We start from the raw sequence: 24,628 nt of genomic DNA, 5'->3' as shown, positions 1-24,628 counted from the left end.
CACAGCCGTGACATTAGGACATTATCCTCAGTAGCAGGAGAATGTCCAGGCAGAATGTCCTTCTATTATTTTTTGTATGTTATTAAATATATTTTGTATCCAATATGGAGAATATACTCCCCTCTGTAACTGCTGCTACAGATGTTTAGAGCAAGGAACTCTAGGGCAGGACAAACACAGGACAATTATCTGCAATTCTAACCTAATTTTCATAATAAATATGTTCATCAGCAGATGATATAATCATTTTTATATCTATATAGAGGATGCATTGATCCCCATGTGTATGGCATTTTATTTCTTCTTGGGGAAGCAGTAGTGAGAATTCTACGCACTCCTCTTCACTTAGATATCAATTTTGTGTGGACTAGCCCTTTAACAGCTGCATGTTGTCTGGCAGCTAAGTAGACAATTTGAATAAAGCAGCAGACATGATTCTTATGCCCCGGTACTACAATTTTTTTATCATTCAACCCAGCAGGTTGAATAAAAAAAAAAAACCCTGACAGATTGCCGTACCAACACAAGCGACATTGGTGAGGCGACCTTCCCCGCTGTGTTATTGTATTCTGACATGAGGACTCCACCTCCCCCACCGGCAGAATACACTGATCAGCTGTGAGGGCTATTGGATGCTGGTTTTCCAGAATGTCCCTTCGACAAAAGCCAGTCTAATGATCTGTAGGACAGACTGCTGTACACACTGACAGAATGTCGGCCGGTTCCTGCTGAACGATTACAAAGCTATTCTTCATTTTGTAACCAACCCAAGCTTCCTTCACACAGCAGAAAGCTTTTTTTCCCGCTAACCCAACAAAAATTGTGTTAATATATTACCTGGCAGTCCTTGTATAGTTGGCTCTCTGTTGTCAAATCCAATGGAAAATGAGGCCCGGCTGGCCCAGAGTGAGCCAGGGATCATCAACTTCAGGGTTCCATAATCCTCTATGACAATTGTACGCTGTATGTGAAAAGAGAGAAATTACACTTATTAAGAGTTTCCCAAAGGTAAAATTCTGAATCAACTAAATAAGTTTATATCATTTTATCCAGCTAATAAAAAAAAATCACCTTTAAAATGTGGGAGAAAAAAAAAACAGATGTAAGACACTTACCGTCATATACCAAGGGAACTTTTCCTGGCAGATGGGACAGGTGGAATCCCTCTCTTGTGCCCATCTGAAGATGCAAAGGGCATGAAACTGGTGGGAACAGGATAGTCTTCGGATCTCTGCTCCCTCTTCTAATTGCTGTTGGCAGATTCTGCAAGTAGGATGTTCCTCCCTCTGCTGATCATGAAGATGGGGGCTCTGGATGCTCCCCGGATCTGGCTGGTTCCGATCGACCTCAGGAGGCGTATATTCCATTGGAACGTCAGGGTCCTGATGTCTCTGGCGCAGCTGATCTTCAGTCATGTTCGATGACTGCATTCTGTATCTCTGGATGATGCGATTGTGACATCTCCGGTGAAACCGATTTTCAGTCTCTCTGTCCCGCAGTGGGGATCTTGATCTTCTCCTTTGAGGTATTGGAGAATATTCCCCTACAATGACAACAAACAAGATAATAACAATTAAAAGACAAATTCCAAATAATGTTCTTTAAACTTCTTTTTTTCAATCCTGTTGCAAGGTAAAGCAGTGCTAAACAGGAGCAGTGAGATGAATCATGAAAGAGATTTATTACAAGGTCACAGCCTGAGTCCTAAACTCCTTCTTTGGCTGCACTTGCGACTGCAGTAATCCTGACCCTGATCACTTCTTAATTCTGTGTATGTTTTTAGTGAAAATCTGTCTTATCTTCAGTAATAAATCTATCCGTGAACTTTGCAAACTGTTGCACTTGGCTGCCCAGGAATATAGGCACACAAGTCAGTAAACCAGTCGCAGAGACTTTGCTGAAAGAGATGTAGCCTGATTTGTGACTAATTGTCTTCCTAATTTATTTGATAAATGTCCCCCAATGTATTTAATATCCAAAACAGAGAATAACCCCCCTAATAAACACCCCTCTGTAACTGCTGCCATAGGAGGGTGAAGGGAGGAGCTCCACTGTAGGGACTCTCCTGCAGAATCCCTAATACAGGACACACATGTGCCAATCTTCTATAATTCTAACCAGATTTCCATCTGGTTAGGAGGATGTGTTTATCTGTATTGTTAGCAGAGGTTCCTTGAGATCTAAATGTTATTTCAAGGCTTCCTCTGGGGCAAAAATGTTGAGAATTGCAGATTTAAAATATGAAATAATTAAAGTGGAGTTCCACCCACTTTTACAACTCTTCAGCATCCTTCACTAAACTGTGCACTGTAAACAAATTGGATATTTTTTTCTCAGCACCTACTGTATATCTGCTGTATTCATTTTTTACTTCCTCCTCCCTGGCCGCGGCCCATCGTATCATTTCCTGTTTGCAATGCCTTCTGGGAAGGGGCAGCAACTTCCTCTGAAACTGCCGTTGCTATGGAAGCCCAACCTGAAACCTATTACACTGCTTGTGCTGCACTGAGCATGTGGGGCGGCAACTTCCTCTGAAACTGCCGTTGCTATGGAAACCTGACCTGAAACCTATTACACTGCTTGTGCTGCACTGAGCATGTGCGAGATCTGCAGGGATGAGTTCCAGGAAGAAATACAGTCTGGCTTCAGATGCCCACTCTTAAGATGGCCATGGCCTGCTGTAAGTTTATAAAATAACAAACTACTGCTATAAACTAACAAAACAGACCTTAGTTTACAGACTAACTTTACTAGAATACATTAAGCTTGTGTATTATAGGGGTATTTTTATTTAAAAAGTATAATTTCGGCCGGAACACCACTTTAATTATTTTACCTATGTGATTGCTCTGTAATGAGGATCTGCATATCTTATATGAAAGATTACATCCATAATACGTGGCTCCATTAGCCATAGGCTCCATTCACAAAGCTAACACACCAGGATGTTTTCCAAGGATTGGCAGTTATTTTCTGCTGAGCCATCCAGTGAGATTTGAAAATAAAAACCGTTACATGTCTAAAAATAGATCTCCTTCTGCTTGTGTTAAAGCCGAGTGAAATGAGCCTCTGAAGAAATCCATTCTTCCCACTAGTTTTACAGATATAAACTCCTATTTCCTATAAATTAGATCTGATTGAAAACTCATTACTGACTTTCTCTTTCATGAGAATAACTATTTTCATTTTGGGAATCATCAAATCTAAAAACTACTATTAGAAAATGAATTAAAAGTACATTTTGATAAGTGAAAATGATAATATTGAAATGGATCACATGACTTACCATATGGATATGGGTATCTCTGCCTTTCTAATGGCCTTTCACGGTTGTAGCGTCGTGAATAGCTTCTATTTTCTCTTGACATCTTGGTAATATTAGATGTCGATGCCTATTTGATGTTAATGTATATATATATGTGAATAATTTCACTAAAGACAATAACAATCTGAAAATCGCAGGACCAACACCTCAGCAATGCTTTGAGTGTGGCTCCTACTAGGCATCTGATGAGCACTGCACTGGCTGGCTTTTTTATTCCTGCAGGTGATGACATCACAGAGGACTTTCCAACTGACAGTTTTTTTTTTTTTTTTTTTTTTCAACCAACTTTATGAAACTGTAAAAATGAACATTTTTTTTCTAGTTTAACAGATTTTTCAAATTTGAATTTTAAATAGGCTTGGTTTACACAACTAACATTATTATAGCAAAGAATTTTCTATTTTTTTTTAATGGCACCAATTTTTTTTTTTTTAATGGCAACAGTTTGTGCAGAGCCTTACAAAATAAAAAGGAGACAGTTACAGTTGCAATACAATTAGGGATAAGAGGGTTACACGAAAGGATTATTATTTTCTAAAAAAATAACCGTTATTTGCATTTTAGATTTGAAAATGGCAGTCTACAAATAGAGAGTTTTATCTTTGTGCTAAAACTGTGTGAATTGAGGCTCATCAATGACCTGTAAAGATATTCTGACCACTAGATGAAGGGCCTGTGTCCATGGGATTTTGTTTGTTTACAATACAATACAAAACATGCCTAACAGCTGTTCACACTTGTGAGAATACAAAATGCAAGAAAAACTCATATGGAAGCACTTGCGTTTACCTGCGTTTTTTTAAACTCATATTGCATTTAGCTGCTTTTTTTTTCCCTGTGAATTTTCTGACTAGTTTGTCATAATTTCCTTTTCCAAAAAGAAATAAAAATTACAATAAAATTGTTATTAGTGGACACAAACACAACATAACTTACATAACTTACAAAATCCCTGCTAAATCTGAAAGATAAAGCCGCATTGAGTTAAATAAAGCTGCGTATGTGAGTGAGGTCATGGGGCTCATTCACATGGGTGCTGTAGCCTAATGGCAGCATTCACAGAATGCCTGATTTTTTTTTCAATGAATACAAGGTGATCTCTGATTGGAGGAGGTGAAAAGGAAGGTTAGTTAGAAAAATGCAAGACGTTCTGTAAATGTATGCATGGAGCAGTTGATCAACACAGGACCCGGAAGATTGTGACTAAGTTATTAAATTAAGACAACAGTAAAGTTAGCCCAATTTTTTTTTTAATGTAAACATCCCTTGTAATAGAAAAAAAGCATGACAGGACCTCTTAAATATGAGATCTAGGGTCAAAAAGACCTCAGATCTCATATTTACACTAAAATGCAATAAAAAAAAAATTGTCATTTTAAAAAAATTAAAAAAAAACAATGGCCCTTTAGGAGCTATGGGCGGAAGTGACGTTTTTACGTCGCTTCCACCCTGCAGTGTCATGGAGATGGGTGGGGGCCATCTTCCCCTCACTCGTCTCCATGCACAGCTATGGGAAGGATCCGATTGCCTCCGCCGCTGCCGACGGCTCCGGTAAGCGTCAGAGGGCACCGGATCGCGGCGGGAGGGGGGGCCCTCTGCCGCCGACGATAAAAGTGATCATGCGGCGAATCCACCGCAGAGACCACTTTTATCTTGTACCGGACCGCCGGCCGAACACGGGGATACCGAGGTTATGGCAGCTTGCTGTTGCCATAACAACGATATCCGTCCTCAAAGTAGGGACGTAATCGGCGTGGGGCAGTCCGGAAGTGGTTAATTGGTCCAAGATGGACCTATATAAATATGCAATTAAGATTATACCTGGATTTTAGTTTTAATACATGTATTGCTGCCAAAAACATCAAAATATAAATATCATAAAACTACCAAAATAGTGGGAGAACTAAAGCGCAGGTTCACACAAAAATTCAACCTCCGCTTTTCGGAACCCTCCCCCCTCCGGTGTCACATTTGGCACCTTTCAGGGGGGAGGGGGGTGCAGATACCTGTCTAAGACAGGTATTTGCACCCACTTCCAGGTGAGTGTGTAGTTATTCCAGGATAGGTGAGTGTAGTTATTTTAAAAGTCAGCAGCTGCAGTATTTGCAGCTGCTGACTGTAAAAAAAATTTTTTTGCGGGACTCCCTCTTAAAGAGAAAAGTTTCTCAATGAAATTGCTTGGTCTCAGTGTGATGTGGTACACACAGGTGTCTATGGGAAGAATGACGTTTCTGCAATCATGTGATTGCAGCTGGGAAGCTTGTTTGGCTTCCTTTAGCGTTTCCTCAGGGCGCAGAGCTGTGCGCCCCAACACTCCTACTATACAATAATTCTTTGTGATCGGCGGAGCCGTGGAGGACATATTCGCAGGATCCTCTCGCATTTGATGGCGGGCTCACGGACACCCGCAAGTGCGGCACAATCTCCCGGCTGAGCCTGCACTGCCACTCAGCCTGGAGCAGGGCCGGGTACCACAGGATATGGACTATATCAGCTGCCTATCATCATACAGGACTTTGCACCATGTCACAGCTCAGAAAGAAAACTAATATGGACTCAAACAGGCTTCCAACCACCAGAAACCTTCTAGCGATGGTAACCTTGCAGTAGAAAGTGCCACATGGGCCCAAAGTCAGACCGGAGGCATAGCCTGAATCCTGATTGGAGGGCAGGTGAGCGGGAGGCATTGGCTTTGCCCCTGTACCCGGAAGTCGCTGTCAGTCGCTGAGCCGCTCTCAGGTTGTTGGTGTGGAGGAGGAAGGTACAGGGGGCGGGACATGTCACATCATGTATTTATACTACATAGTTACATAGTAGGTGAGGTTGAAAAAAAGACACAAGTCCATCAAGTCCAACCTATGTGTGATTATGTGTCAGTATTACATTGTATATCCCTGTATGTAACTAAGATCCTCCAGACCCTTTATTAGCTTTGTTGCCCTTCTTTGTACTCGCTCCATTTCCAGTACATCCTTCCTGAGGACTGGTGCCCAGAACTGGACAGCATACTCTAGGTGCTAGAGTAATGCATGCCAATATTCTGTTTGCTTTGTTAGCAGCAGCTTGGCATTGTATGCCATTGCTGAGCCTATCATCTACTAGGACCCCCAGGTCCTTTTCCATCCTAGATTCCTCCAGAGGTTCTCCCCCCAGTGTATAGATTGCATTCATATTTTTGCCACCCAAATGCATTATTTTACATTTTTCTACATTGAACCTCATTTGCCATGTAGTTGCCCACCCCATTAATTTGTTCAGATCTTTTTGCAAGGTTTCCACATCCTGCGGAGAAGTTATTGCCCTGCTTAGCTTAGTATCGTCTGCAAATACAGAGATTGAACTGTTTATCCCATCCTCCAGGTTGTTTATGAACAAACTAAATAGGATTGGTCCCAGCACAGAACCCTGGGGGACCCCACTACCCACCCCTGACCATTCCGAGTACTCCCCATTCATCACCACCCTCTGAACTCGCCTTGTAGCCAGTTTTCAATCCATGTACTCACCCTATGTTCCATGCCAACGGACCTTATTTTGTACAGTAAACGTTGATGGGGAACTGTGTCAAATGCTTTTGCAAAATCCAGATAGACCACATCTACGGGCCTTCCTTTATCTAGCTAGCAACTCACCTCCTCATAGAAGGTTAGTAGATTGGTTTGGCAAGAACGATTCTTCATGAATCCGTGCTGATTACTGCTAATGATACCGTTCTCATTACTAAAATCTTGTATATAGTCCCCTTATCATCCCCTCCAAGAGTTTACATACTATTGATGTTAGGCTAACTGGTCTGTAACTCCCATGGATGTATTTTGGGCCCTTTTTAAATATTGGTGCTACATTGGCTTTTCTCCAATCAGCTGGTACCATTCCAGTCAGTAGACTGTAAAAATTAGGAACAACGGTCTGGCAATCACTTGACTGAGTTCCCTAAGTACCCTCGGATGCAAGCCATCTGGTCCCGGTGATGTATTAATGTTAAGTTTCTCAAGTCTAATTTTAATTCTGTCCTCTGTTAACCATGGAGGTGCTTCCTGTGACGTGTCATGAGGATAAACACTGCAGTTTTGGTTACTGAAGTCCCCCGATTCCCTCGTGAAGACTGAGGAGAAGAATAAATTCAATACCTTCGCCATCTCCCCATCCTTTGTAACCAGATGTCCTTCCTCATTCTTTATGGGGCCAATATGGTCTGTCCTCCCTTTTTTACTGTTTACATACTTAAAGAATTTCTTTGGATTTTTTTGCTCTCCTCCGCTATGTGTCTTTCATGTTCTATCTTAGCCGTCCTAATTGCACCCTTACATTTCTTGTTGCATTCTTTATAAAGTCTGAATGCTGATGATGATCCGTCAACCTTGTATTTTTTGAAGGCCTTCTCCTTTGCTTTTATATGCATTTTTACATTGGAGTTAAGCCATCCAGGGCTTTTGTTCGCTCTTTTAAATTTATTACCCAGTGGGATGCATTGGCTAATGCCCTTATTTAATATGCTCTTAAAGCAAACCCATCTCTCCTCCATGTTCTTTGTTCCTAATATTTTATCCCAATTTATTCCTTTTAGCAAGGTTTGTAGTTTAGGGAAGTTGGCTCTTTTGAAATTCAGTGTCTTTGTGTTCAATTTATGTTTCCTATTTGTGTGATTTATACTGAAACTAATTGACCTATGATCGCTGTTACCCAAATTGCCCCGTATTTCCACATCCGTGATCAGGTCTGTATTGTTGGTAATCAGTAGATCCAGTAATGCTTTATTTCTAGTTGGTGCGTCTACCATCTGACCCATAAAATTGTCCTGCAAAACATTAAGGAACTGGCGATGTCTGGATAATTAAAATCCCCAATTATGATAACACTTCCCATCCTTGCTGCTAATCCAAATTGTGATAGGAGATCTGTCTATACTTCCTCCCTCAGGTTAGGGGGCCTATAGCATACTCCCAGTATTATTTTCCCATTAGCTTCATCCCATTGGAGCTCTACCCATAAGGATTCCACCTCCTCCCTAGCTCCCTTAGTGATGTCATCTCTCACATTCACTTGTACCTTATTCTTGTTATTTAGGCATACACCTCCCCCTTTTTTACCTTCTCTATTCTTGCGGTAAAGGGTATACCCTTGAATGTTTGCCAGCCAATAATGAGAGCTGTTGAACCAGGTTTCTGAAATTCCCACAAAATCCAAATCCTCCTTGTACAACAGTATCTCTAGTTCACCCATCTTGTCCGCCATGCTCCTGGCATTGGTGAACATGCCACATAGTTTAGACCGGTCGCATATTGTCCTCGTATTGGGTGTTCCGAGATTGCAACTAGGACTTGCTACTATACTTACCTTGGGTTTTTGTGCTTTGGTCAACCTACCACTAATGCCCCCAATACTGCCCTCTGGAATATGTTCTGTGCTGACTATCTCTACCTCTGGACCCTCCCCCCATCACGTAGTTTAAAAACCCCTCTAACTTTTTGGCCATCTTCATTCCCAGCTGATCTGCACCCTCCTCATTTAGGTGCAGTCTGTCCCTTCTATAGTACCGGTTATTGACTGAGAAGTCGGCCCAGTCCTCCAGGAACCCAAACCCCTCCTTACTACACCAGCTCTTCAGCCACTTGTTTACTTCCCTAATCTCCCTCTGCCTTTCTGGTGTGGCTCGATGTACCGGTAGTATTCCTGAGAATACTACCTTAGAGGTCCTTTTCCTCAATTTAGCTCCTAAGTCCCTAAAATCGTTCTTTAGGACACTCCATCTGCCTCTGACTTTGTCATTGGTGCCAACGTGCACCATGACAGCGGGGTCTTCCCCAGCCCCTCCCAGTAATCTGTCCACAAGATCCGTGATGTGCCGAACCCGAGCGCCCTGTAGACAACATACTGTTCAGCGCTTCAGGTCTTTGTTACTGATTGCCCACTCTGTCCTTCTAAGAATTGAGTCCCCTACCACCAGAATCTGTCTTTCCATTCCCTTCGCTTCCCCCCCACTCTCACTGGAGGAGTTCTTCCCCTGGCAGCTAGGAGAGTCCCTCAGCTCCAGCAGTGCTGGTCCCTGACTGGTTTCACCAATGTCACTCAATGGAGCATACTTATTGGGATGCTCCAGCCCTGTTTCGGCCTCCCTGGCACTTCCTCCTGACTGTCACCCATCTACTCTTTGCCTGCACCTCTTTGTCTCCACCCGCCTCTGTGCTGGCCCCTTCCGGCACCTGCCGTGTACGTTCCTGGCTCTCCTTTAGTATGGAGGGACTTCTCAGTGCTGACAGTTTCTTCCCCAGATTCAGAACCTGGGCTTCCAGGGAAACAATGTGCTTACATTTTGCACAGCAGTATTCGCCCTCAATCGGATGATCAAGGAATGCATACATGCCGCAAGATGTACAAAGAGTCGCCTCTTCACACCCGCTGGGCATCGTACCTATTACATTTAATGAGGATTGGGGATTATACCCTGTCCAAATTACCTAACAACTAGCTTCCTGACACTAATACTCAAGACAATACACAGGTACTCAACAAGACAATACACAGGTACTCACAAACCTACGTGCACTCGCAGAACACTCGCAGACCTACGTGCACTCGCAGAACAGTCGCAGAACTACGTGCGCTCGCAGACCTACGTACACCCTCAGACCTACGTGCACCTGCAGACCTACGTGCACCCTCAGACCACTCACAGAACTACGTGCACTCACTGACCTACGTGCACTCGCAGAACAGTTGCAGAAGTACGTGCGCTCGCAGACCTACGTGCACCCGCAGACCTACATGCACCTGCAGACCTGCATGCACCCTCAGACCAATCGCAGAACTACGTGCACTCACTGACCTACGTGCACTCGCAGAACACTCGCAGAACTACGTGCACTCGCAGACCTACGTGCACTCGCTGCCTCGTGTGCGACATGTGTGTGCTCTGGTGCTTGTAGTTCCACTGCTACCCCACTCCCTAATTCACATGCTGTGTCTGTGAATGAAATGAATATTTGTACCCACCTGTGTGGGCTCTGGGTGTATACATGGATTGATCAATATATATATATATATATATATATATATATATACAATGAAAGACTCATTACATAATTGTTTTATTATTAGATTAGTAGGAGTGTGCCCAGCCATTGGGTGAATTTCTTCAATTGTCCTGGTGGTGTGAATGTGTACACAGTGTACAGAGGTCAGCAGTGTGGGGGATGTGAGGCGAGTAGTGGTGTGCATGGTACAACACTGTGTGCTACAATACATTGTGTGCAATGAGATTGGTGGTGGGGGCAGTGAGGCTGCACTGATGGGCACTGACGAGGCTGCATTGATGGCACAGTGAGGCTGCAAATGAGCACAGTGAGGCAGCATTGTTGGCAATGATGAGGCTGCAAATGGGCACAGTTAGGCTGCATTGTTGGCACAGTGAAGCTGCAGATAGGCACAGTGAGGCTGCATTGTTGGCACAGTGAGGCTGCATTGTTGTCACTGATGAGGCTGCATTGATGGCTCAGTGAGACTGCATTGATGGGCACTGATGAGGCTCCAGATGGGCACAGTGTTACACATTATCTTTTAAAGTATTATTTTATTATGGCATTATATTATTAATTATCTTTAAAGTATTATTTTATTATAGTATTTTACTATGAATGAGGGGTGGGGTGGGGGGGGGTTGTCGGCATGGAGCGTGACCTCCCTGAAATGAGTTTTTGGAGGTTGGGATGTCTGCACAGATATCTTCACTGCTCACACACACCCTGTATCCTCCGATGTCAGATCTGACCAGACTCGTAGAGTTAAAAGTCCTCCTAGCAGCATCTTTAGGGCGGGTTGGGAGCGCGGTATACAGCACTCCAAAAACACCCCTGCCCATTGCAACGAATTGCCATGTTATTTAACTTTTGTGTATTGCATTATCCACTTTATTTATTTATTTATATACCCCCCTTAAGGGAGCGCCATAACCCCCACCAATACTTTTTCACAATTTTTGGCCCCTTGTGGGTCCAAATTAGGGGAGGCAGCACACCTTCTCCTCAGTCCTTCTCTTCTCTTTTCTCTAACTGGTTTTCTCCCTTCTTTTCTTCCCCTTTTTTCTTTCCTTTCCTGGCCCTCTCTTTTGGGTGTCCCCCTTCCCCCTCTCTCTTTTCTCTTCCCCCTGTTGTATCATTCCTACCTTTCTCTCTTTTTTCTTTTTTTCTTTATCTGTCCTAAGCGCGGAGTCTTTTGTGTTTTTGATAATCAGGAGATGGCACCAGGAGATTCAGGAGGCTTGAAGGTTATCAGATTCAAGGGGGTACGCAGAGTCGTCCCATTTCTTCCATATTTTATAAAAGAAGGGTAGTGTGTCCTCAATTTTAGCAGTCAAGTGTTCCATCCCACGTATATCAGCCATTATGGAATGAAAGTGATGGAATGTGGGGGGAGAAGTGGAGAGCCAATGTCTAGGGATAGCTCACTTTGCGGCCAAAAGGATAAAGGACATACGTTTGCATGACGCTTTATGCCCCGTACACACGTTTGGACTTTGTTCGGACATTCCGACAACAAAATCCTAGGATTTTTTCCGACGGATGTTGGCTCAAGCTTGTCTTGCATACACACGGTCACACAAAGTTGTCAGAAAATCCGATCGTTTTAAATGCGGTGACGTAAAACATGTACGTCGGGACTATAAACGGGGCAGTGGCCAATAGCTTTCATCTCTTTATTTATTCTGAGCATGCGTGGCACTTTTTCCGTTGGATTTGTGTACACACGATCGGAATTTCCGACAACGGATTTTGTTGTCGGAAAATTTTATCTCCTGCTCTCCAACTTTGTGTGTCGGAAAATCCGATGGAAAATGTCCGATGGAGCCCACACACGGTCGGAATTTCCGACAACACGCTCCGATCGGACATTTTCCATCGGATAATCCGACCGTGTGTACGGGGCATTAGATATTACTGGGAGAGGGAGGCCTAGAAGGAAATGCATGGGATTCAAAGGTATGGGTGTAGATAACGTTTGTAGAAGATCCTGAATCTTAGACCAAAGAGAATACCACTTTAATAAATTTCCCACAGGGTGATTCAACACTTTGAAGTTTGAAAAAGAACAAGACAAAATAAATACTGTAGACTATAGTATTATAAGTATTGTGTGTATACCTGTAGACTATAGTATGTATGTGGCAACAATTAACACAATCATCAGAGATGTATATATACATTTTATTATTTACATTATACTACAAATTCACTACCACATATGTAGTCAAGTCCCAGGTCCCCTTTGGTCTAATGAGAACCTCCAGAGTCAGGGACAGCTGACGTCCTATGTAGAGTGGCTTACAAGGCATGGTGGGTATAATGCAAGGTAGATTCATGGGCGCTAGACACTTTTTGAATGCAAAGATTTATTTTCTCTTAACCTCCCTGGCGGTATGATTATTTCAGATTTTAGGTGCTGAAAGCCGTACCATTATTTTGCACAGAAATTTGGCGTTTTATATTGTAGGCCTGTAATTCTTAGGAATAATTCACTTAAATCTGTCCAAACCATAGTCTAGTAGACATCCCGGGTATGATAAATTTTGAAAAACAAAATTAAAAATTATAATATAATAAATAACTATAAATAATTATAACAAATAATAATATAATAATAATAAAAATTATTCAATAATGTACTCAAATCAAAAACACTGAAATTTGCGCAGTTGCAGAATTGTCACTTTGGTTACTTTTAGTGTTTGGTGATGGATTTTCCCACAAATCACTATCACTCAATTCTGCGAGTGATTCTAATTTATTATCGCTGTTTTCTAGTTGCTCTAAAGCCACTTTTGATGTAAAGGGACAGTTTTGGTTGCTATGGACAATCTCCAGTTTCCAGGCAGAAAGAACAGTATTTATAATACAAAACTGCATGCAGGACACTGGACAGACCACTAGGGACAAAGGGGATGTGTAATTATTTGATACAGTACTGTAATCTGTAAGATTACAGTATACTGTACCTATACTGTGTGTTTCACTTTTTGAATTTGCCGCCGAACTCCGTCCCCGTGCGTCGCAACGCTCGCAGGGAACGGAGCTCGGCACTGTGAATCGAGCGAGACACAGCAGCTCGCCGATCACAGCGGAGAGACATCGCAGGAACCAGGGGACAAGGTAAGTAAACTCTTCCTAGATCCTGCGATGCGATCCCGAGTCTGGCTCGGGAATACCGCTTTTGGTATTGAAAATCCACCCCGAGCCAGACTCGGGAATACCGCTAGGGGGGTTAACAGAACCGTGTGAGAGAGGGTTTAGGGCCAGGACACTCTTTAGTAGTTGCAATGTTAATTGTCAGACAGCCATGCAGGGAAAGGCACCCAGCCGGACATCACATCTGCATGTGTAGACACGCTGTCTCCTATGGCAACAATCTTGAACAGTTCCCAACAAAAGGTTACAATGAACTCTTTTACTTCCTCTACAATCTCCTATTGTAGATCTTCACTCAACTGAGCTCCCAGTCTCTCTCACTAGACTTACTGAGCTCTTCCAACCTTCTCACTCAGTATCTTCCTCAAGCATCAGCCCCGCATCCCTGCTGGGTCCCTAGCTTGGCATCCAAGATACTTCTCAAGCGTCACCCCTCTGGCCTGCTTGGTCCATGGCTTGGCACACAAGACTGCTCTGCAAGCATCACCTCCGCTGGCTGGGTCCTTGGCTTGACACCTGCTGGAGTGTCCCAATTCTTCACCGTCCCCGGTTTGTGAGAATACTGGTCCTGTACCCGCTTCAGCTACTCAGTGGTCCCCAGTAACAAGGTGGATGGTCCCTTAGTGGTGACAGCTTCCCCTCTACCTCTGACCATGAAAGGTTCTCCAGCTGGCAGAACCGTCACTTATGGTTAGACTGCAAGCCATAGTCCCAACCCTACGTTGCTCTCTTGCTTCTGGATAGGCCCTCAGACAGCCTAGCAGTCAGATGTCCCCGGGATAGGCCTCAGGCTGGCTCCAGCCTAGCAGCCCGGAACAGTACAACACAAGTCCACCCAGACAGCCGCCCAGGTGGCACAGAACCCCGATCACCTGACCTCACCCAAATAAATAGGCTCTTCCAGCAGGCCAAGGGACCCAAGAAGATTCCTGCCCATTGGCTGAGACACCCCATCTATTCCTAATCTGTCCCTGCAATGCCCTTGTCTTATCCAATGCCACCAGATACCTGGCCATCTAGTGACTGAAGAGAGAAGTGCAGCAATTCCAGTATTATGGTGGAATCAATTGATCCCCTATCAATTGGCCAAGGCAACTATACCTGGCAATTCACTAGTGTAGCCATGCTTTGCTAAATTCTGTATGTAATGCAGGGGTTTACCAAAGTCATCTTACCTGGTAGTGTGTTATTCTTTAAGTAAGGGAATGGCTCCCTCTAGTGGCCGCTACAACTTTGGCATGAACTTTTCTCTGTTTAGCAACAAACAATTATGCAGTGTGGGATTAGTAGTTCAATGAGAGAATGACTCATGTGTTTAACTCAGTCTGGGAACTACCTACCCACAATGCCCAGTTCACTTACCCACAATGCCAAGTCACAGAACAGCCTGCTGGGTAAGGAGATAAAAGGGACAGGCAGGCAGCTGCAGTATTTACAGTTAGTGTACTGTGTCCTCTGCACAGTGTGCACCTAAAGCTACCTGAAGACAATTGCTGGTGTTCTTCTGTATTCTCTCTGCTGCCCGCGGCTGCACAGTGAGGGCGGAACAGTGGCGATGCAGAGCAGCCGGTAAAAGATGATGTCATCTCTCTGCTCTCGCCCGCCTGGCTCTCCCGTGCTGCCTGCCCGCTCTCCCATGCTGCCCGTGGCACGGCTGCAGAGAGGCCATGGCCCGGTAGTGGGCTGCGGCCCTGTGGTTGGGGACCCCTGGGACTTGGGGCTATAGCCCCAAAAGCCACCCCTTAGCAATGCCACTGGGTGTCACTGAAACCGGCTCACTGAGCCATTGTCCACTGGGAAACTCGCAGTAGTCCCGATGGCCAGTACATGCCTGCAGGGGTTCCAATCCTTCTGCACTCTATACAAAAACTAAAAAAAAGTTTTGCTTTTGGCTAAACCTAAAGGATCAATGACTATAAATAGATGCATAGCTTCCAATGGATAATCCAATATCCCACATTTTCTCCCAGGATTTAAAGTGATACTAAATTATATCCTTATTCTCCAAAAATATCCCATACATGTCCAGTACATTATGACCTTGTAATCCATTTTTCATGAAAATTGTTTCATATTGTATGTTTTCTACCTCCTTGTAACATCCTCAGTGAGCTCCTGAACTTCTCTTTTTCCAGCTCACTTCCCTTTGTATGGATCGAGCAGTGCAGGTTAGTTGTGGTCACGAGTACTGCTCTATACACACATCCTTACATAGTTACATAGTTACATAGTAGGTGAGGTTGAAAAAAGACACAAGTCCATCAAGTCCAACCTATGTGTGTGATTATGTGTCAGTATTACATTACATATCCCTGTATATTGCGGTCATTCAGGTGATTATCTAATAGTTTCTTGAAGCTATCAATGCACCCCGCTGAGACCACCGCCTGTGGAAGGGAATTCCACATCCTTGCCGCTCTTACAGTAAAGAACCCTCTACGTAGTTTAAGGTAAAACCTCTTTTCTTCTAATTGTAATGAGTGGCCACGAGTCTTATTAAACTCTCTTCTGCGAAAAAGTTTTATCCCTATTGTGGGGTCACCAGTACAGTATTTGTAAATTGAAATCATATCCCCTCTCAAGCGTCTCTTCTCCAGAGAGAATAAGTTCAGTGCTCGCAACCTTTCCTCATAACTAAGATCCTCCAGACCCTTTATTAGCTTTGTTGCCCTTCTTTGTACTCGCTCCATTTCCAGTACGTCCCTCCTGAGGACTGGTGCCCAGAACTGGACAGCATACTCCAGGTGCGGGCGGACCAGAGTCTTGTAGAGCGGGAGAATTATCGTTTTATCTCTGCAGTTGATCCCCCTTTTAATGCATGCCAATATTCTGTTTGCTTTATTAGCAGCAGCTTGGCATTGCATGCCATTGCTGAGCCTATCATCCACTAGGACCCCCAGGTCCTTTTCCATCCTAGATTCCCCCAGAGGTTCTCCCCCCAGTGTATAGATTGCATTCATATTTTTGTCACCCAAATGCATTATTTTACATTTTTCTACATTGAACCTCATTTGCCATGTAGTCGCCCACCCCATTAATTTGTTCAGGTCTTTTTGCAAGATTTCCACATCCTGCGGAGAAGTTATTGCCCTGCTTAGCTTAGTATCGTCCGCAAATAAAGAGATTGAACTGTTTATCCCATCCTCCAGGTCATTTATGAACAAATTAAATAGGATTGGTCCCAGCACAGAACCCTGGGGAACCCCACTACCCACCCCTGACCATTCTGAGTACTCCCCATTTATCACCACCCTCTGAACACGCCCTTGTAGCCAGTTTTCAATCCATGTACTCACCCTATGGTCCATGCCAACGCACCTTATTTTGTACAGTAAACGTTTATGGGGAACTGTGTCAAATGCTTTTGCAAAATCCAGATACACCACGTCTACGGACCTTCCTTTATCTAGATGGCAACTCACCTCCTCATAGAAGGTTAATAGATTGGTTTGGCAAGAACGATTCTTCATGAATCCATGCTGATTACTGCTAATGATATCATTCTTATTACTAAAATCTTGTATATAGTCCCTTATCATCCCCTCCAAGAGTTTACATACTATTGATGTTAGGCTAACTGGTCTGTAATTCCCAGGGATGTTTTTTGGGCCCTTTTTAAATATTGGTGCTACATTGGCTTTTCTCCAATCAGCTGGTACCATTCCAGTCAATAGACTGTCCTATAGTACATATTCCATTTTGGGAGTGAGCGAGAGGGTGGCTATGTTCCTACATACAGTGGGACCACGCAGAATGAACATAGCCATCCTCTAACAGGAAGTCAGATCACAGCAGGAGCAGAAAAATAAATAAATAAATCAAACAAATTAAAAAATAGATAAAAGGAAGTTGTAGATTTGGAGGAGGATGAGAGTAATAGAAGAGACTTTTTTGGAGTTGACAATACAGACTTATGATCCCCTGCCTGACAGTGTCTGCACAGGCAATGGTGTATGCAGCTCAGGTAAGTGTACACTGAGTCCCATGCTTTTTTTATTACTGCCATCCAACCATCAGTGATGCTGCTTCTTAGCAATAATGTTGCGGAGGGTCTTGCGGATAGCAGCAATAAAAATACACTATTTGCGGATAGCAGCAATAAAATGCACATTGTACATTGCGCTGTACATTACACTCTCCTCACTCCTGTGAATTGTTCTTTACATTACATTCTCCTGCCCCCCCTGCACTTTGTACACTGTGCTGTACATTACACACTCCTTACTCCTGAAATAGCTACAATGTGTCTTAAATAGCACACTCCTTACCCCTGCTTTCGTACACTGTGCTGTACATTACACACGCCTTACCCCTGTGCTATGTACACTGTGCTATACAGTACATTACCCACTCCTTACCCCTGCACTATGTACACTGTGTAATACAATACACACTCCTTAACTCTGTGCTATACATTACACACTCCTTACTGAAGCACTATATACACTGTGTTATACATTACACACTCCTTACTCCTAAAAATGTACACTGTGTCATACATTGCACACTCCTTACCCCTGTATTAGATACACTGTGTTGTACATTACACACTCCTTACCCCTGTGCCATGTACACTGTGCTATACATTACACACTCCTTACACACACCACTTGACTTCTGCACCTTATGCTTTGTTGTATGTTACCTACTTCTGACCACTGCACTCTATACTCTGTGTTGTACATTACATACTCCATACTACTACATTGAATGACCTAGAAAAGCTGGAATATAGCCATAGCTGTATTGGTTGTTCTAGGTCAGCGACTGGGGTTACCCACTTGATCTGTGTAGCCAGTAAAAGGAGAACTTAATGCACTTTTGATGTGGGTTTCAGCAAATCGCATTACATGGAGTTTAGTGGTAATGTATGTATAATGTATGCAAAAACACTAAGTATATATGGATGGGTTGGTGAAACCCAATCTCAAAGAAATACAGTGATGGCAAAAGGTATGAAAAGAATGTAATTATACAAAAACATTAGTGACAAAATGCAATAAAAAACAAGTGAATCCTGATTGACAAAAAGAACAAAAAAGTGAGTCCATATAACATGTGATATCTGATGGAAAAAAACAGATAAAGAAAAACAAATCCAAAATATTGCATTGCATTTTTATTGTTTCATATATAATATTTTTTAATTTTTTCATATATTATTTGTGTGCTCACATTCACACGGTATTTGCATTGGGTTTCATCTGCCTTTTATTATTTTGCACTTACCATTTGCCATTGGTAAACACATTGGCCCAATTCCAATGTTTTTTTTTTTGTTGTTTTTATTTTATATCAATCCTTAGCGCAGCTTCATCCTGCTTCATTTTTGCTTTGGCGTCGTATAACGCCTTGAGTTGCAGCTTGGTCCTTTTTAGATAATAGCGCAGTTTTCTTTTTTAACATACCGTATTTATCGGCGTATAACACGCGCCGGCGTATAACATTCACCCCAATTTAGGAGGGAATTTTAAGGAAAAAAAACTTTTAGGAGGGAAGTTGAAGGGAAAAAAACTTATATTTAAATGCCCATCATTGCAGCCTTCTCAGTGCAGCCTTGCCCCAGTGCAGCCATGTCAGTGCAGCCATGTCAGTGCAGACTTCCCCAGTGCAGACTTCCCCAGTGCAGCCTTGTCAGTGCAGACTTCCCCAGTGCAGCCTTGTCAGTGCAGACTTCCCCAGTGCAGCCTTGTCAGTGCAGCCTTCCCCAGTGCAGCCTTGTCAGTGCAGTCTTCCCCAGTGCAGCCTTCCCCAGTGCAGCCTTGCCCCATTGCAGCCGTCGATCCCCTGTCCCTGCCATATTGGGCTTCAAAATCGCCGACCGCGATTTGAAAATGGCGCCGCCGGCGCCGAAATACACAGAGCCGGTCCTCGGCTCTTTCCGGCGGCTCTCGTTCATTTTCGGCTCCACTCGTAGTCCCGAGCGGAGCTATCCGAACCTAGCCGAGTAGGTTCGGATAGCTCCGCTTGGGACTACGAGTGGAGCCGAAAATGAACGAGAGCCGCCGGAAAGAGCCGAGGACCGGCTCTGTGTATTTCGGCGCCGGCGGCGCCATTTTCAAATCGCGGTCGGCGATTTTGAAGTTTTGACACCACGGGATCGCAGGGGATCGGCGTATAACACGCACCTGCGACTTTCCCCTGATTTTAAGGGGAAAAAAGTGCGTGTTATACGCCGATAAATACGGTATATAATGTATACATGTAACAATATCACTGTGCTCCCTTCAGAGGTTTTGGAGTTCATCATGGAAAGATCAGATAGTAACAGATGTAATTTATCTTCTGCAATCTTATTTTTTATATTGTTTCTAGAGCACAGAAAGCAGTGGAAGAACAACCAGGTGGTAGAGGAAGACACTGGATGAGGTACCTGATGCTGGTGGGGACATCTCTCCAGACCTCCCCAGGAGACATCCAGCCAGACCTAAGCGGAGTTCTCAAATTGTCAGAGGAACTAGTCAGAATTATGAGGTCCCCATAAAACTATCCATTTTGCTAGAAGTCTCGCTGGCTTATTCCAAAAAGTATCTGATGAGTTACATGCATCTGAGGAATGCAGTCTTTAACCTTATTTATTCATAATTACCAAGTACATCTACTTTACTGCCAGCAATAAATTCTCCTATTAACCAAATCATGAATCTTCCCTGCTGCAACATTCTCAAAACCTACAGCACCCAACCCCACTACCACAATGTCATTGCTGGGTTTTTTTTTCTGAAAATTAAGATTGCCTGGCTGTCATTCTAAAGGCTGGCCTCAAAGCTTCCCGAAATTCTACCATTTAAGGCTAAAAGTGTTCATTTTCTTCTAAAAATAAAAAATAAACGTAGACTGAAGGAAGCCTTTTATCACTACCATGGTAGTTGTGGCCCTTTTTCAAATTCCCTGCCAGATTGGACACCTGCTGCAGGCAGAAGATCCTCCCAATCTGGTCAATAGATGAAGGTCTACCAATAAAAGTCATGTGGACAGGTCATGTGACCCAGAAATCTAACAAATGTGAACTTATCAGCTAACCTAGCTTTGGTGCCCAGCATTACCTTGCTATTTATCTAAGAGAAACAAAAATCCACTGGGTTTTCCAGAGCAGTCTTCAGGTGAACTAATCTCTATGGATCTACAGGTGGGGTATGGTCAATATACAATAGCCTCTAGATTTGCTCTTATTGAATGTTGGTAATATATTCTGACTGAGGCCGTGGATCGCCCTTTGCTCTGATGAGCTAAACTCTAAACTGAAATTGACCTCAATCATGTTCTATGTTCAGATGCTTGTGAGCATACAATGCATTGAAATACTATGACTCCTTCACACCATGGCCATTGAGCTGCGTTGTTCTAAGTTAATGGCTAATGCTGAGAACACACAGGGAGTTGTGTGTGTGTGTGTGTGTGTGTGTGTGGTTTTTCGGTGGGCTGAATGGAGAAAAAAAAAATACAGATTACCCTACTAACACATCTGATATTAGTGCGGCGATCTCCCCCGCTGAGCTATTGTGTTCTGACAGGGGGAGTGCCCCCTGCCAGGACACACTGATCAGCGCTCGCAGCCATTGGTTTTCCAGCATGCCCATTTGCCAGCTTCTGTTGGACGAGGTGCTTTACACACGGGCCGAAAGTCAGCTGGTTCCTGCCAAAACCGACCATTTTTCGGCCTGTGTGTACTCCGCTTAAGGCCTCCATCACATTGGTGTACTACAGCGTTGAATCATGCAAGTGCTGTGTTTTGTCTGCAGGGAGATGCACAGGTGTTCCATGCATCCCTATGCAGGCAGTCCCAGTCATGTCAATTGGGATGCAGCCATTGCTCCCAATTTGACAGCTGTGAAGACATTTGGGGTTGATTTACTAAAACTAAAGAGTGTAAAATCTGGTGCAGATTTGCATAGAAACCAATCAGCTTCTGTCTCTCCCCCCCCCCCCCCCCCCTTTTTAATTTTTTAAATGTTGTATCCTCCCCAATAGAGAAACCGCTTATTACGAATGCATCATTATTTGTGTGTGTGTGTGTGTATTCTCATATGTATAAGGTATAAGGTATTCTCATATGTATAAAAAAAACATGTATTCTCATATGTATAAAAAAAACATGTTTAAAAAGATAACAGGTTATGATCATGTCACCTGGTTGGTCTACTAACTAGAAAGAAAATTGTCCCTGTAACACAAGACACCCTGGGCCAGTTCCATGTGGACTTCTGCCATGTCCCTTTCAGCTTTGTAATTACAGTAAAAGTGACCATGTAGGTAAAAAAAAAAAAAAAAACATAATCCAAGCCCACTGCTGCATAGCAAGAACTACTCAATGTCTGCTTGAATACTACTTCTGTGTGTGTATATATATATATATATATATATATATATATATATATATATATAATATTATAACAAAAAAAAAAAAAAAAACCACACACACAGGAAGCTGATTGATTATATCTTAATAAATTATTTGTAAAAGAAACCAAAACATATCAGGGCAGCAATTAGATGGTTACATTGTGTAGTAAACAGAGCAAAAGAAAAAAAAAAAAAAAAAAAAAAAAAATAATATATATATATATATATATATATATATATATATATATATTATTTTTTTTTTTTTTTTTTTTTTTTTTTTCTTTTGCTCTGTTTACTACACAATGTAACCATCTAATTGCTGCCCTGATATGTTTTGGTTTCTTTTACAAATAATTTATTAAGATATAATCAATCAGCTTCCTGTGTGTGTGTGTTTTTTTTTTTTTTTTTTTTTTTTTTTTTTTTTTTTTGTTATAATAAAAAAAAAAATATATATATATATATAATTTTAAAGGGGAAATCTTCCAATGGAGACATATATATGTTCCAGTGACAACTGTCTAAGATGGGAATTTGCCTTACTTCCTGTTGCATCTTGAAGACTAGAAGTAGAGGGAAGTTTTCTCAGCAGGAAAAACTCTTAAAGCGGTTGTTCACTGACGGTTTGTATTAAATTTTTTTTTTTTTTTTTCAAACACTTAAAACATCACATAATGACAATGGCACACTCACGTTTTGCGTTAATTTCCTCCCCAGATGTCCGGTTTCGTTGTAAATAATACGTTTTTAAAAATGTGGACAGCCGTTTTCATCTTGCTTGTGGGCATTTGAAACCCACAAGCATTCACTTCCTAGTTCCAGTGATGCTGAGCTACCAGCATTCCTTGCTGGTTCCCACGCATGCTCAGTTGTAACGGCGCGGAGCGTCGTAAGCATCCTGGTTGCCATCACAACGGGCGGCGTCCTAGGAAGTTCCCGCTCCGTTCCGATGTCTAACATCACTTGTTCTGTTTAAATCCCGCGAGATTTCGTGGCGGGCCTCCGCACTGACTCCTGGGAACAATGACACTAGCTCCCAGGAGACAGTGCGGCGCGGCGGAAATTACGACAATACCCGCAAAATACCCGCCCATAGCCGCAGGGAGAAAAAAAGACAGAAGCACATATACACAGGTACACCCGAAAAAAAAAAAAAAAAAAAAAAAAAAAAAAAGTTCCGTTTTGCATTCTATGCTGTTGTATAATATGAATGAGCTAAACTTTGAAAATTGAGTGAACATCCGCTTTAAGTTGTAGGACTATACATACATGTTAGAGGGTTAGTTCCCCCTTATGAAAAAACTGCCTATGCAGGTATATGGTGTTTGTCGAGAAATATAAACTGTGCAGCTCTGGCTATATAGTTGAATGATTCCCTTGCTATAGGTGTAAGCAATTTATGTACCTCCCTGAGTAGAGTGGCCACCTCATCCCTTTAAACCCAAACACATATGAATTACACAGGTTCTGAGGCTAATTAAATGCAGATAAGGCACCAAGTGAGTTTATTTACCACTTTAATCAGCCACAGAACCTGTGTAATTAATATGTGTTTGGGTTTAAAGGGATGAGGTGGCAGCTCTACTCCAGAGGCCCGACTAGAATACTTCTAGGAAGTTGCAAAGAGGTCTAGTCATTGGAGAGCTAGCTCCTATGATGGTAAAGCTGAGCAGTAACAAGGCCTCTCTTCGCCCTGGGAGTATTCCAGTCAGGCCTCACGGGGTATGTACAGTAAATGGCCTACACCTATAGCAAGGACATTATTCAAGTTTAGTCAGAGCTGCACAGTTTATCTACAGACACTCATTATCTGCATAGGCAGTTTTTTGGTAAAGGTGAACTAACCCTTTGGAGAACTGGAGAGGGATTAGAATATCTGTCAAGTTTTTATTGCTGTCTGTTAAATTCAGGAAACTGTGTCATATTTTGTTTGGAAAATTGTGAAAATGTACCGTGTGAGCCTAGGTTTCAGCGCCGGTTCCCGCATCGCATTTCTCCTGCAGGCAGTTCACACTGTCCTCTGCAAACTGCTGTGGGTGTTGATACAATGTTAATGACACCGCCAGAACGGTTCACAGATCGCAGTGCGAACTGTGGATTCGGACAGGAATCGGATCGCATGGATGAGAATACCAATGCGATCCAATTCCAGTGTGGGGGAGGGAAGAAAAAAAGTCCCTGCACCTTTTTTGTGTGAATCCAATGCGAGTTCAGCCATACAACTGTGTGGCTGAACTCGCATTGCACAGACATCGCATGTGATCGGCACCACAGTGTGGGTGCAAATCACATGCGATGTCTGTTCGCTATAGTGTGAACCCAGCCTAAAAGCATATATGGCATGTTTTTGTATTTTGTACAGATGTTTCAAACAATGGGCATGTCTCAATGGGGAGCCCCCATCAATTTGTATACACGTATTGTGCGCACAAGGCCGTAGTCAGTGGATGGGATTAGTTGAGTCACCTCAGTAGCCGTGTTGGTGGATAGTTGGTTTTTAAAGTCTACATTGGTAAATAAAGTGTGTGTGTGTGTGTGTGTGTGTGTGTGTGTGTATATAGATGTATACATTAGCCACTTGACATCTGGAAGATCTCCTCCACCCCCCCCCACCTTCATGACCAGGCCATTTTTTTTTGCTACATTGCACTTTAAGACCCCTTTCACACTGAGGCATTTTTCAGGCGCTTTTGGGCTAAAAATAGCGCCTGAAAACGCCTCCCCTGCAGTCTCAGTGTGAAAGCCGGAGTGCTTTTACACTGAGGCGATGCACGCTAGCAGG

Source organism: Aquarana catesbeiana, linkage group LG05 (assembly GCF_042186555.1).
Source record: "Aquarana catesbeiana isolate 2022-GZ linkage group LG05, ASM4218655v1, whole genome shotgun sequence".
NCBI lineage: Eukaryota > Metazoa > Chordata > Amphibia > Anura > Ranidae > Aquarana > Aquarana catesbeiana.
This window is presented reverse-complemented; position numbering follows the sequence as displayed.